Source organism: Pteropus medius, unplaced genomic scaffold (genome assembly GCF_902729225.1).
Source record: "Pteropus medius unplaced genomic scaffold, Ma_sr-lr_union100, whole genome shotgun sequence".
Lineage (NCBI taxonomy): Eukaryota > Metazoa > Chordata > Mammalia > Chiroptera > Pteropodidae > Pteropus > Pteropus medius.
Window position 1 is genome coordinate 6,030,563 of NW_024340700.1, and position 8,033 is coordinate 6,038,595.

Below are 8,033 nucleotides of genomic sequence, written 5' to 3' on the forward strand. Positions count from 1 at the left end.
GCGGATGCCAGCGGAGAGAGGAGGCGGCCGGGCCTCCACGGCCCCCTGGGGAGCGACTAGCGCCACACTCCCAGGCTGGCTGCTGCAAAGTGTCCGGACGAGAAGGTGGCCGTGTGCCCGGCCTGGCCCTCATGTCCCAGAGCCCTGGGCCCGGCGCTCCGGCCCTTCCCCGCTCTGCACTCAGCAGTGGCCCAGCTGGGAACCGACGTCCCGCTCACAACCAGGTCAGAGTGCATCGGGCTGAGATTCCGCCCGGGGATGTCAGAGGCTCCGCCACGACCGTGGGGCGACCCGGGGACCTCGCCACGCCTGGGGTCGTGCACACCAGAGGTCACAGCCCGATGGCGGGGAGGAGGCTTCCAGAGGGAACCACGTCCTGTGGGTCTGACAGCGACACCCTCCTGCGACCGGGTGAGCCCTGGACGCCGATCGGCAGACAGGAAGCAGAGCCGAGCTGCGTCCTCGCTCACCCCGCATTCGTCCGACGCACCACGTGAGGCGGTCGGTGGCTCATCTGCTCTGAGCCGAGATTGTCTCGCAGCCTCTCTTGGCGCCTCCTCCTCATTCGAGCCCCGCTCTGGGCCTCCCCCCTGCGCGCGGCAGCCCGCAGCGGACCCCACCATCCGCGCCGTCCCGTCCGGGAACACGCCGAAAGCCCCCAAACGGCGAGCTGCCGAAACCGCCGCGTGCACTAAGCCGAGTTCTCGTTTAGATAAAGCTCCTTCGTGTCCTCACGAGTTCACCGCCGACACCTCCAAAGGCCAAAGGTCAGACTGCAAGGGCCACACGGTACGCTTGGCTGAAATCGGCTGGATACGATTAAGCCACGTTCTTATCTTTATGAAGAAACTGACGTTGGTGGCTGCACGGACGAGGCGGAGGTACAGACGCGGGGACCTTGCCACACCTCTTACGGCTCCCGTGGGCCTGAGCCTGTGCGTTTGCGCTCTGAGCTGTGTGGCGCCCTTGGAATGCCCTTCCAACTTCAGGTCAGCACCGGTCGCCCTGAGATTAACAGTCTCCCTGAGAAAATGTCGCCCCGGTGCCTGGCATGCAGTGGGGACGTGCCCCGCGAGTCGCCTGTGGAGTCCAACAAGAGCAAACTGAGCAGAGGTACTAACACGAACTCAACCACCGAAAGCCGAGCCTCCCGTAGCCAGCCCCCCACCCAAGAGGGACACGGCAGCCCCACAAAGGCCCCCGAGGCACAGCGCCGGGGACAGAGGACGAGAAGCCCCCGCAGAGACAGATCACACTCCCTGCCACGAGTCCCCACAGAGGGCTGGCAGAGCACCGCTTGCAAACGACGAGTCCACAGCTCCGGATCCTGATGTAACAGGACAGTTCAGCCGTGGTCCAGTAGGTAGGAGCTGGCGTGGGGAATCACCAATCCCATTCCTGGAGGAAATGGGCCAGAACAGAACCTCCCTCAAAGATGCAAAGTAAGTGGGAATGAGCTAGTCGGAGACCTAGAAAATGTCCTATGTTATCGGGACGGGGGGCGGGGGAAGGGTCAAGGGGAGGTGGGCAGGGGGAGGACAGGTTGGCACTGATAACCGTGTGAAATGTGGAAATACAGATCAGTCCAGGAGCCAGGAGGTGTTCTGACTCAGACAGACACCTGGGCAAAACACACAGTTTCCACAAAGGGGAAAAATCGGCCGGCTTTAGACTCGTCCTCAGTCGTGACGGGCCCGAAGGCAAAGAGGAAATGTGCACGGGGAAGCGAGGAGGGGACCAGGTGCCCTAACGACCTGCCTGCCTGGGTGTGACTCACGGAAACGCAGCAGGATGACGTTATCAAGTACAAAACCGGGGAACCGCAGCTCTCGCGGGAACTCCCTGCCGGCCACGGCGGTGGCAGGGTCGGCCGCGGGGTCGCCGGTGGGGTTGGTGAAGACCAAGACCCGCCGCTCCCTTCTCTCCCTTCTGTTCTGTTTGCACACATTTATTACTTCCTTCCTTTCTTCCCATTTTCCTTCTTGGGACGTGGGAAGGTGGGGCCTGTTGAGCCAGAACTGAGAAGGGGACAGGCGGCCAGGAGAGCGCGGAGACGCAGCTCCCGAACCCCGCTCCTCCTGTCCCGCAGGGGCAGAGCTGGGGGGACCTGGCCGCGGAGCCAGCTCACATTTCATGCGCCCCCTACCCCGCCCTCCGGTACGGGGCGGACATGCGACTAAGCTCCCACCAGGGAAACGCATGCAGCGGGGTGGATGTGACGTCCTGTGACATCCTCTCACGTCCCCTAGAGAGACGTCTGGGCCTCCACATGTGTTCCTCCCCGTTCCCATCACGGTTGCTGGTGGCAGGACCCCATCGTCTGGCTCCCTGATGGCTTCAAGGGCCAGGGCTACTTGTGGGTCTGGAACGCCCACCGTGGACACTAACCAGGTGCACACAGGTTTGCTGTGCTGCTCTGTAAGCCCTGAGCCAGTGGGACCCTCGGGCCACAGCAGCTTAGCCTTCTGTCTCATGTCGAGAGAAAACTCGTACCGCGAACCACACGTGCCCAGCTTCCCCCTTAACCCGAGAGAAACACGGCAGGGACTTGACGTGTCACGGGGGTGGGGGGGGGGAGACTTTGGAGACACCCCCATCTCCGTCCGTGCCTCTCTGTCCCTAAGAAAACCTCCTTCTTCCGTCCTCCGCCAGACGGCCGTTTGGGTGGACCCCCCACCCCCAGAAGAGCTGGCTGATTCTTATGCCCATGCTCCAGTCAGGGGGTAGTGCCCACGACGAAATTCTGGTGCTCCAGCCCAACGAGGAGCCAGACACAACGTCTAAACGTCTAGAAGTAGAGAACATAGCAAGGAGCCTAAAAGCCCAACGGATGTTTTAACCAGAGACCAGATAAAAGCGAATGCGTGAACTGGAAGGTGGATCTGAGGAAATTATCGAGAACGTAGCAGAGAGGAAAGGAAATCAGAAAGGCTAATGGACACGGCAGCTAGAACGAGGGGAGGCAATGTGTGTATATTGTTCCAAAAAAGGAGGGGAAAAATGGGGGGTTGATGACGAATCCATGGCTGAGAATGTTTCAAAATTAAAGAAAGCCGTGGGTCTTTGGATCGAAGGCCCTTGAAAAGCTGAGCTGCTAATGCCGGCTTGATCTTCCAGCGACAGCCCCATCCAGGAGCCACGTAGCCTCCTTAGAACAAGAGATGCTCCTGGCACTGTGATCACTCAGGAAATTACACGGGTTTTCAGAGCTCTGTCCTGGGGCCTGGGGGCAGTTGTACCGTACTGCTCTGTGGTTTCACAGAGCATCAAAGAAAAGCTGGAAAACATCGAAGACAAAGAGAACATTCTAAAAGCGGCCAGAGAGAACCGACCCCAGATTTCTTGCGAAACTTTAGTGAGCCAAACTGCTGTCCAGCGGGGGAAGGGAAAGACATCCCCAGAGAGAGACCGAAAGCGCCCCGGCAGACCCCACGGAAGGGACCGGAAGGCCCTCGTCCGGGAAGAGGCGCAGAGGCCAGGAGGAAGGATGGGGTCCGTAGGCATGATGAGGGCCCAAGCGCAAGACCCTAACTGTGAACGATTTACTCCGCGGGGAGAATCGCTGATCCCAACGACGAGAGCTGGTCAGTAAGAAACGGCAGAAATCTAACCCAACAGCACGAGGCTCGGCTGACGAGTGGCGGGGGTGTCGAGGGGGCCCGGTGCCCACGGGTCCCGCGGGCCGTCGTAGGACGTGTTAAGCGGAGCCGGCTTGCCGACAGGCCTGGGGCGAGCCCTCGAAGAACGGAACAGAGTGCGTGACTTCCGGCCTCTGCAGAAAAGGCAGGGGGACAAAGAAATTCGATTATTTCAATCCAACGCAGAAAATTAGATCTAAAAAGGCAAGGAAATCATGGCAAATAAAAACACCGAAGGAGGTGGCGGCAGGTGGCAGCAGGTAGGCCCAGAGAGACGAGGGTGTGGAGCACACAGAGCCACCCACCGTGAGATGGGACAGCGAGGTCCTTGTCTCGGGCGAGGCCCGGACTCCGCTGGGGCGGATCAATGGGAAGCCTGGGTGCCCCAGAGCTTCGAATGCAGAGGGCGCAAAGGGCCCACGTCGAGAAACCGCTAAAAACACGAAAGGAGAGAAAGCGCCTGCACGGCCCTCCAGTTCCGTCTGCCACAGCGGAGCTCGTGTTTCCTGTGCCTGTGCCGAGCAGCGTCCCTGAGGGCCACCTCCCCTGGGGACCCGGAGCCGCCGTGTCTGCCCGGGACCGCTAGGCGCAGCCCCGGCTCCAGGGGAGCCTCACGAACTCTGCCTCGCCCCCTCTGTGATGGGCTGGGACAGGACACATTCATTCTTAGGCCTGTGTCCAAAGAAAGAGTCGCCAGAGGCCATGAGGATTTCCGTACAAGGACGGTCACCTCAGCGTTTCTATAATAACGAAGGTTGAGGAGCCCGAACGTCCATCCACAGGGTCCAGTTAATAAATCACGGCCGAGCGGGCAGGCGGCCCCCCAGGGAACGCGGGGGCCCCACAGTCTGCGTGTGGAGGGACAGCCGGGACGGTGAGGAAGCGGGGGCAGCAGGGTCATGGGCACCGTGCGACCCCCCGATGAGCCTCGATCCGCCCGCCCTCGTTCCGGCCCAGGCCCAGGAAGCCGCGGGCGGTTCTGGGAGCGGAATATGTCCCGTCTCTCCCCCTTCGCCATGGCTTCGATTTCCCACTGGACCTTAGTTATTGTGCTCGCGGAAGCGATGTGGGGAGGCGGAAGCGTGAGGGATGTAGGGAGGTGCTTTCTTCAACCCGCAATTCTTGCAGTGAGTTTTCAAGTTGCTGTTGTTCTTTGCAACGAAAGGGGACCCGCCCCGGCACCTCCGCCTGCCGGCTGCTCGCCCGCCCGGACCGGGCCCTGCGGCCGTGCAGCCCGGGCCCAGCTCCCTCTGCCTCCGCCCCTCCGGGAAAGAACTGGTTTTGAAGATGTGCTGAAGGGTGTCTCCATGCATCCCCCGCATTCAGAAGTCCCACACCCATGTCGCTTCCCGCATCGATTGAGGAGTGAGTCGCTTTTACCGTGATAAAGAAAACCAATGACAAGACCCAATGGCGTGACCCGAACGGCGTCTCGCAAGCTCGTGGCGCCCCCCCCCAACCCCGTCCCTTCCTCTAAACTGTCTGAGTAACGGACGAGCAGGACGGTGTTCGTGGCTCTGGCAAGTCGGCGGCAGGGCTGGTGACCACGGTACAGCCGCCTCTTGGAGGCAACGTCACCGGGTAGCACAGGTCTCGCTGCTGTCCACTGTCCTTGCAGCAACTCCGCCTGGTGCCAACTATTAGTCCCAGCAGGTCCAGGCAATGGCACCCAGGAGCCTCGGACACCCACAGTCCTGCCTGCAGGATTCCCGCCGGGGTCCCTCCTGAGCCTCTGCCCGTCACAGGGAATGGAAGCAGGGATGGTAATCACAGAGTACGCGGGCACTCTCAAGCCAATCCCAGTGTTTCAGAGTTCGGCCCTGGGTGCTTCAGAGTTCTTGTCATTGGGGTCTGAGGTGTCAGAACTTGTCACGGGTCCCAAGTCAGACTTTGTCACAGGGTCCTGGCCTGGCGCTTCAGAGTCTCTGTCACGGGTCCCGGGCACTTCAGAGTCTCTGTTTCCTTAACGCCTACTGCACTGGCAGGAGACAATGCCCAGTTTCCCCTTCACTCCAGAGGATGACATCGAGACTCAGTGCGATGACGAGGCTCCCGCCATGTGGCCGGTCCTCCTCCAGGGGGCGCGGGGTGAGCCGTGATCCCCGGCTGTCTGGTTCTGGCTGCAGGGAGCTCACCCCGCGGCTCCCTCGAGTCCAGGACAGGGTGCAGCCTGGCGGAGGGCTAGCACACACACGTGTCCTGCGGGACAGTCGCAAGCTGGCCCGTCGGATCCCCTCAGGGGCGTGCTGTGCAACAGGCTGGACACGGTGGGCGGCGGCTTGGGACACTCGGCTGGGTGGGCAGGAGCCGCGGCCCATGAGGACGGAGGCAGACAGCGAGTGTGGGGAGTCGGGGTGCGGAGACACCGGGTCTCGGGTGCCCATGGGGATGGTGCTCGGGAGACCCCAGGTGGCGGGGCCCGGTGCAGGGAGGCAGCCTGGTGTCATCCTGTCTCCGCCTGCTCAGGACCCGGGATGACCCGCCACCCGCATCGGGGACGAGAGCAGGTGGGCGGGAAGGCGCCTGTCTGCTGGGACTCTGGCCTGCCCTCCCCAGCGGGGCTGCCCCTCTGGCCCCTCCGCGTCCACCCGGCCTGTGGCCTGGGCACATAGGGCAGCTGGCGGCTCCACGCAGACCTTGCTTTACAGAACCCGCGCTCTTAGGAGCAGCCCCAGGCCCGGAGGCGGGGACACTGCCGGAGGCCGAGAGGCCGGAGGCGTGTGCCCTGGTCATGGAGTTGGTTCCTGCATCTCAATCGGTCTCCACGTCAGCTCAGGGCGGGGAGTGTGAGGACCTGCCCCCCACCCCACCCAGGGATGCTCCGCCCCCAACTCCGGGACAGAACCGACTTCACTTCCTCTCCCGCCCCGCCCCCCACACCCCGCCTCCTGGGCCGCCTTCCCCAGCGTGGGGTGGGGGGCTGGAGTGCCTGGGTCGGTCTCCGGGCCTGTGTGCTTCAGAGATACCCGAAGGCTTTGGTGAGCTCGGACTCCAAGCCTTGGCGGGGGGTTGGGATTCGGGGCCACTGAGGGGCCCCTGGGCACAGGGCAGGCGCCTCCTGGGGACAGTCAGGTCCTGCGGTGAAGACTGCTGTCACGCTGAGGAAGGCCTCCGCCCGCGGGGCTGCAGCCAGGCACGCCTCTCTCCAGCCTCGTGAAGGACATGGCCACAGCGTCTGGCACCAGGGGACCAGCCTGAGGAGCCCGGCCACAGCCGGGCCTGGCTGGAGCTCTGATTCAGCGCCCGCCGTCTGCGCCCGCCGTCCACGCCCGCTCTTCCCGTTTCCTGCTGGGGGTGGGGGGCGCGTTTCCTTTTCTTTCAAAGCCAGCTTGAGTCAGAGTTTCTGTTGCCTGTAGCTGAAAACACCACCTATTTCCTCTATGGGTAAAACCCACTTACTCACAGTCCCAGAACGTAAGGCAAGGTGCTCACGCCCCTGAGGCTCAGGGGTCAAGCCCGGCCGTCCCCTGACCGCGGCGGGGAGGAAGCTGCCTGGCTCTGGCCGCCGTGGACGGAGAGCCGACGGCATCTGCCTGAGCCCAGCACGCTGCCCGCAAAGGTCTTTAAGGACGTGAGCTCACTGTGACGTCATTTCTTAGGCTCCTTAAACACTGAGTCTGACCTTTCCCCTCGGACGCTGAGATGGGGAGCACTAAGTGAGGGTGAGCGAGCAGCGACACGAACACCTCGCCCCCAGCCTTGTCGACACCCCCAACTGGGGCGGCAGTCCACATACCTAAGCTCTCAGAGGGAGGAAAATCTACGTGCACAGAAATGCAGTCAGAGTAGCTCAGGTCCCTGCCACGCGGCCCTGTGCGTCCGCACGCAAGAGACAGCACGTGGCAGTCTCGCGGAGACAAACGTGGCCCTCAAACCCCAAGGCGGTCAAATTCCGATTCCCGTGTGAAGATGGGCTTGCGTTTTTAAATTAGATTCTTGTCCTGTGATCCAAAAAGAGAATTTAATTGAAAGCAACAGGACTCATGTCAGGTCCACGAGAAGTTACGAAGTGTATACCTTCCTGGGGAGTTTACTTGAAAACGCTCAGCCCAGATAAGAAACAAACGTTAGCTCGGGCATGTGACAGTCGCACCTTGGGAGCAGTGCCCAGGGCCACTGAGTCCGTCAAAGTAAAACAGACTGCTGAGTCTACTCAGCTCCAAAAGAACACACGATATTAAAATGTGACCACAAACCAGCCAGGAACAGAAAGCCCAGAGTAAGTGGACAGAAGCCAAGAAGTTGAGGGCGGACGGCTGAGGGGAGGGGAGCAAATGCCCTCCATAGTCTTCCTCCTAAGCACACACTCACACACACTCACAGCACACACACTCACGCACACACGAGCAGACACGCTCACACTCACACACTCAGAGATGTTATACACACACATGG

The 8,033-nt window shown here is 61.6% G+C and overlaps 1 long non-coding RNA gene across 1 annotated transcript; it reads right to left on the bottom strand.

The window, feature by feature from the left end:
• Window positions 1-2,948: 2,948 nt before the first annotated feature.
• Window positions 2,949-4,512, bottom strand: LOC120617752 (uncharacterized). Its single transcript, XR_005657034.1, has 2 exons — window positions 3,944-4,512; window positions 2,949-3,772 (listed from the first exon to the last, which is right to left on the bottom strand). It is a non-coding gene; the product is annotated as an uncharacterized LOC120617752 (long non-coding RNA).
• Between the last annotated feature and the right edge of the window lie 3,521 nt (window positions 4,513-8,033).